Source organism: Aulostomus chinensis, chromosome 11, assembly GCF_037954235.1.
Source record: "Aulostomus chinensis isolate RoL2024-O1b breed Wild chromosome 11, RoL_Achi_v1.0, whole genome shotgun sequence".
Taxonomy (NCBI): Eukaryota; Metazoa; Chordata; class Actinopteri; order Syngnathiformes; family Aulostomidae; genus Aulostomus; species Aulostomus chinensis.
In genome coordinates this window covers 18,002,501-18,009,522 of record NC_141330.1, presented here as the reverse complement: position 1 = coordinate 18,009,522, position 7,022 = coordinate 18,002,501, and positions in this window count along the sequence as shown.

The following is a 7,022-nucleotide window of genomic DNA, read 5'->3' as shown; positions in this document are numbered from 1 at the left end:
CACCCTCATGAGAAAACCATTACGGTCACTTGTGTCCGTTATTTAGTTCTTTCAAAAATGACCCCTATTTCATGACCATAGCTGAGAGTGAGAAGGCAGACTGACCAGAAGATTGACAGTATTGCTTTCTCAAAGGTGAAGCAAAAATGCTTCCACTGTTCCAATTCTGCAACACATATCACACTCCACAGTCCCCTGCAATGAGAACAGGGCTTCAACATATTTAAGTTTGTTCACTTGGGGTGAAGGTAATGACTTATTTCCTCCTTGAGGTGGACAGTCCATTGGTTTCTTGCTGAGAACCATGGCCTCAGCTTGAGGGGCGGCGGACCCTCTTCCCAGTTGCATCACACTCAGCTGCCAACCAACCCAGTGATAGCTGAAGGTCACAGACCAATGATGCCATCAAGACTATATCACCAACGCAATGCCCAACCCACCAAAATCCAACTCCCACAACCATCACTACACCTCAAGATGCTGTTCATGATAATCACAAACAGGAGAACCTGGGCAGAGGCCATGCCCAAAGCATGTGCCATGAACTCAAACTGCAACTCTTGCTTTGGGCATATAGAGGTTGAATAGCCCTGGGCTCAGCCCATACTTTTGCAGCACCTCCCACAGTCTCTCTTGAGGAACCCAGCCATAACCTTTCTCCAATCCATAAAACACAAGTAGACTTGATAGGCACATTCCCAGGCTCCCCTTAGGATCCTTGCAAAAGTGAAAAGCTGGTTGATTCTTCCTTGGCCAAGATGGAATCCACCTTGTCCCTGGTCAGTCTAAGGTTTGGCCATCCTCCAAATCCTCCTTTCCATTACCATTTCCAGGAAGGTGGAGTAATGTGATGCCTCTGTAAACCCTGTGGTCTCCATTTTGAACATGGGACCAACCACCCTGATCTGCCACTTCTTTGGTATACCCTTGACTTCCATGCAATGTTGAAGAGGCGTGCAGTCCTAAAAAGCCCCTCAGCAGTAATCCCTGGGTTTTTAGCCACTGTGGAGTGGCGACCTCAATGACTTCCTCCAGGGAGATTGACATTGATCCCCCAGTCATCTCCAAGCCCTACCTCTACTGAGACAACAACCATATGTTTTTGTTCCTGTCATAACTTTGTGTGTCACTGAATAAAATAGAAAAATATCTTTTGGTGTTTTCACCATTGTGCTGCACCAAAACCAATTAGAGAACATCTGCTGTTTGGTTTTCTGTTGGCAGAAGTGAATTCTTCCTTTGGGTGAACACCTTCACAATGCCAGAGGTTTTACAGACATTTTAAAGGAAGAACAAGCATGGCTCCACCCCTCTCTACATCTCCGCCACATCTCTGAACCAGCAAGTCTCGGCATCAGTCCATCCAGTGATTCAGAGCATGGGACTTGTGACGCACCCTGCATACTTAAACCTCTTACACAGACTGCAGAAACTTCATTTCATCCACTACTTCAGGATCATCTTCACCTATCAACTGGGTAAAACTGCCCCCCGGAACCCTTAACTCCAACCCTCTCCCCACCTGTGCCCTCAACCCTGGCTCAGACGAGCCATCCTCTCATGCCATGCAAATTTAATCCAAAAACACTTCCTATAGCAGCCTGTTAATGTCAGAGTGGATTTCCTCTGCGTTTTCCATGACCCAGAAAAGAGCACCACCCTGCCACTTTGCCAGGAACCTTCCTCGGTTTAGTGTTTCTCAACAAACGGCAAATATGCTTCAAAACCAATAAACCTACCCCTGATATTTATTAGGCTGTTATTCAAGTATTCACTCCCCAACTCAGCCAAACACACACACACATGCACGCATGTAAGTATATGCACACGCTTACACACATCATGCACCTTTCGTCAACCACAGACATATTAGTAATTCAAATGAGGAGCTAAAGATTAAAGAGATGTGTTGACTAGGGTGTTACAGTACACGTCTAGCTTCACTATGAGGACCAGAGGTCAAGAAGAGGAACACAGGGGGAGGAAATCGAGAACATTTCTTGATTAAAGGCCTCTGCAACATCTAACCTTTGACTTCAAACAGACTCAGCAGCAGTTTGACAACATATGCTGCCTGTTTCGTGTCACTTCTGTGTGTTAGGGATTGCCAGTATGACCTGGAAAGAAAGGAGGATAAAGGAGGATATTCAGGGACTCTGTCTCACATCGCTTGCCCAGACATCTGGGGACAAACTGGTAAAAGCAGCAGCCAGCTTGGCAGTAGCGATTATTGTTTGGCTCATTTCACTGTGGAGAAATACCACTTTCTATTGGAAATAACAGGGAAACAACATTGCCTTCCTTCTCCACTTTCTATTGATGCTTTTTTTTGGTCCTGGATAAAACGTGTGAAAGTAAAAGGCTGAAATCAAGTGGAATTTTTAAAAACTTTCAGCTGACCGAGGTGTCATAAACAATTCAACACTGAAAACAACTTTATAGGGTGCATCTCCACCTTTTCCTCTCATTCAGACAAGCCCGTGTTTCCTCATGTCCCCTGACCCTGCACCCCCTCAGAGCAGTTTGTTTATCAATCCTCCCTCAGCTCCGTCATCAATCTCTCCGTGAAAATTTCCTCGTTGCTGCCAGTTGTTTCCTCAACTGCCAACGTATTTGTTGAGACCCTGCAAAAGCTCCCCCTTTTCCTGCTGGCTTGGTTAGAGGCTAATAAAACTGTCTTGGTCAGTCATAAGACACCCTGAGAGAGAAAAAGAGGGTGGGATTGGTGGCAGTGGGGTGGGGGTTAGTAGGGCCGTGGCTCAGAATAAGCTTCGTCAGACCTGACTGGCTTAGCTGAGGGGAGGGTCTTGCTTCTGGACTTCAAAATCCGGAGGATGATAAATGGCATTTAAAAGAGACAGTAAAACACAACTATTGCATAAAGTCATCAGTTAAATTTAATTACAAAATATATGGGGGTTTGATTGAATGGGTCTCCGGGGAGTGATCAGGAAGAGAAGCTGCAGGCTAGCCGTAGACAGTTGTCCGATGAGCGGCAGTGACTCACACACATTCCTTGAACTGAGACCTGGTCTGTGTAAAGGACTTCAGTGAGCTGGAATGATTCATCCTGGGCCGCCATGAAAGCAAAATCAATGAGCGAACAACTATTGGTCACTGCCATACTCAAGTCTTAATGAGGAACCTGGAAATATCAGAGCAATGCATCCAAAGTCTCTTTGTTGTATATTTAACCTCCACACCTGTTTATAAGCTCCTATCACTGCCCTCTGTGCCTCATTTAGAAATACCTTCTACCTGCCTGTGCACCACCCAATCCTTCTCATGAAGTGTCAGTGATACTCGGACTTAACTTTGAAATGGTTATAAAATAACAAGCAAATCAGAAATACTGAGCAATTCTGAGCTCCATGCAGTCTGATAGTTCTGATCTTCACCACATGGCCCCATTGGGAGCCTTTTAGCTCTTTGCATCAATCAGTATGTTTTTATGACATTGAAGAAAGTCTGTTGATCGTGTTACTAAAACTGGCCTGTTCAGATACGTGTAAACATGTTAGTCTGACAGAAAACATCTAAGTCTGACAGAAAACATCTAAATCTTTTAAAAGTCAGACTTAATCTATCTTGATAATGCAGTCAAGGATTGATTTACTCGGGCATTGGCCTAGACTAGTGATCATTATGGGTGCTAAAGAGATAACAACACATTTCTTGACAGACAAGGAGAAATATACAGCCTAGTAAATTTAAAGCTAATGACGTGTCTCTCAAGTGTTCAAGTCTGCATGAGAGTCAGCATCGAGAACTTAGAGGCATGGTTTTCGGCTGGAAAATAATGGATTGCTCCCTGGGGGTTGGAAGTGAGTTACTGTCCTGTGTCCTGTCATCTTGGGGCTTGTTCATGTGACTCAGGCAGAACAGTCTGGTGTCAGCAACAAGGCAAATGCTAAGGAGCTAAGCCAGAGGGCGAAACTCACTTTCGATTGGTGAAATCAATTTCGATTAATCAAAGGTCGATTAAGATCACAAGCTAGTAAATGAAAGAATTAGATTCCAGACACAAGTAGCCAAAAGTGGTTTCCTCTATTAGCTGGCTAGGCTTAGCTTTGCACCTGCAGTAGCATGGAGGACATACATGGAGGTGCATGGAGGATCATGACACAACTCGAAGAAAGATGGACAGGCCATGAAAAATATAGAAAAGTCATACTTGACTTCTCTGACAAATGTCACACATTATCCTGGCTCCAACTGATGACAGTGATTATTGATCACAAGAACCAATGGATGGACCCAGTGTATTTTGACATTGCGGGTGAGGAGCATCATGTTTCTGGGATTAAATTTCCCCTCCGCCCTGGGAACACCTCATGGTCCCCCAGGAGGAGTTAGGTTACCTTGCTAGACTGCTGCCACCTTCCCAGACAAGTGGTAGGAAGTGGATAGATTCTTTATTTTTCATTTGTTTACTCATCCTAATTCTCTTCCCTACTTCCGTCTCTTTACTGGTGAGACTGTCTGTTGTGGTTGTTCTTTCTCTGCCCCTCCATGACAGCATGGGTGTGGTTCTGAAGGAGTCCATATCAGCGATGCTAAAGAATCTTTCCAGTGGTCTGAGTGTAGATTGAAGCACATCAACTACACATAGTAGTGTGAATGTGTGTGTGTGTGTGTGTGTGTGTGTGTGTGTGTGTGTGTGTGTAAAATTGAATGAATTATATCATTATTTTGATGCCATCCTTGTCATTAGGTATTCTATAATGATGTTTTTGACATGTCAAAAACCATGGTAACAGTGGTATAGAGATTTGTATTCATGCTTTGTGTAAACACTCACGTCTGTGTTTGTGTGTCGGCATAAGTGTGTTTAAGGGGATCTGCTATGTTTCAGACTGAGGGCTTTGTTACTGCCTCTGAGTGTTGGGGTGCAGCCGTGCATGCAATCAGTCTGTTTCTTTGTAATTTTCAATAAGTCTGTTTTTTGGCCTCTTATAAGTCAGCGCCAACTCACCAACACAATCACACATTCCCAGACACACATAGATACACAGAAACACATACAAGACTGTATGCCAAATGATTTAAGCCAGTTCCACATTCACCCAGCAGACGCCATGTGTTTCTTATGTTGCTCGTGCAGAACCTTTTCATGAGATCGTCATGTTTTATTTCAGAGTTAAAGAGACACAAAGTGTGTATCGTGTTATTAAGTACAAATCATGTTGAGCTAAAATGTTAGAAGGAAGAAGAAGGAACGGTGGGGGTGGTAGGCATGGTGGTGTATAAATCTTCATGGGGTTTGCAGGGAAGGAAACTCTTATGCTGAGGAACAAGAAGCACATGTAGCGAGCAAGCTACCAGGAAATTGGTATAGTCTTGTATGATTTTATAGGGATCTTGGGCATGCCCTTCACATTAATTAGGATGTGGAGTGCGGAGGTATTTTTTACAGGAAACTAAGTATGGAACCCCTGCTGTCTGCCTCAGGGCTCCAGCTCCTGAGTCAAAAAACTTCGAAGACTCTGTAACCAAAGTAAAGCAGGATAATGCAGGTCATATGCACACAAACACACACACACACACACTGAAACATACTGTACACACATGAGGGAACAACATTTGTTGGGGATAACCGAATGAGAAAATGAGCTGATGAAGGTTTGGGTTGCTAGTACACTCATTTTCTGAAGAGAAATGTTTTTCTTCGCCACGATGTTAAGGACAGATTTGCTATTTCAATCCTCTTTATTTGACTTTATTTGAGTCTCAACTGGCTTACAAGAACAGTTGCGATGGAGCTCTCGTTTTAGCTCCAATTTAAGTTTTAAGTGTCGTTACAATTCTAGTTCAAATCAATTCCACTGTCCTACCTCACTAGGAAGAATCCATTTATTGATGAAAGTATGACCACCTCTGGAATAGTAGGGGGCGGTAAAATCCCCTGCAGTTGATCACAACTGGAACTTCTGATCTCTCTTGTATTTAAAAATTACCAAAGATTGATTAATGAAAACTCCTAACATGAAGCAGCAACATGTTTGTCCTCTCTCCAGAAATGTGTTGTTTTCACATCAGCACCTGCCACAACAGGATCTGTGGGACATGTTCAGGACGCCTGTGTCAGGTTGAAGCACGCATGACTGAGTTAATGAAGCCACAGATATCAAATCTATTATCTCTGTGTATTTGCCAAACTTCACCAAGGACGATTTCTGCCAGACTAATGTTTTTGTATGCAGTTTAAAAGTCAGACTCTGGTCAAAAGTCAGACTAACACAATAAGGTGACTTTTCCTCGCATCAGGCAAACATATGCAAACGTGTGGCATTTTCATGACTGATAAAACTGTTATGATGTATGAGGTAAACCATTAAATTTGAAATTAAGATGTGGTTATTGGTGGAGATTAGTGTTAAACTGAACCATTGTTTGTGGTTTCGTGTGTGTGTGTGTGTGTGTGTGCCCGCACGCGCGTGTGTAAAAGTTTTGAACTAGAGGGATGACTTGGTCCTTGGAAAGTGACGGTGATGAAACTTGATAACATTTAGATTTGCATGAAGGTGATGAATAACTGTCACTTCCTGTGTCTGCTAGGTGATGTGAGAAAAAACATTCTTATTGTGTTGCTGTACATGAAGACAGCAGTGTAATTTTGATGTTTGTTACATCAGGCTAGCCTCACATAGCCACTGTTTTTTTTTTTAATTCAATGGCAGAATGCCACACTAACAGCATTTAACAAAGACCCTGTCTTCACTGTAATCTATCACCACGTTCTTAAGGAGTTCCTGACGTAATAATGGATCCAGATCCACAAGGACGCGTACATTAACCTGTTAAAAAATGTGTCATTTCCTGTTGCCACAGGTGGCAACGACTAATGACTAATCTACCCCGAAATAGAGTGGATTCTTCCTTTGTCCATTCTATACGATATATTCTAACCCCTCAATGAAGTTTGGTGAAATTGCTCAACAGTTTCTGCATGATCCTGCTGAACGCCAATGAAAGCACTTCCTCTTTGACTGACAGGTGCTGCTCGTCACTTTTCGACTCCT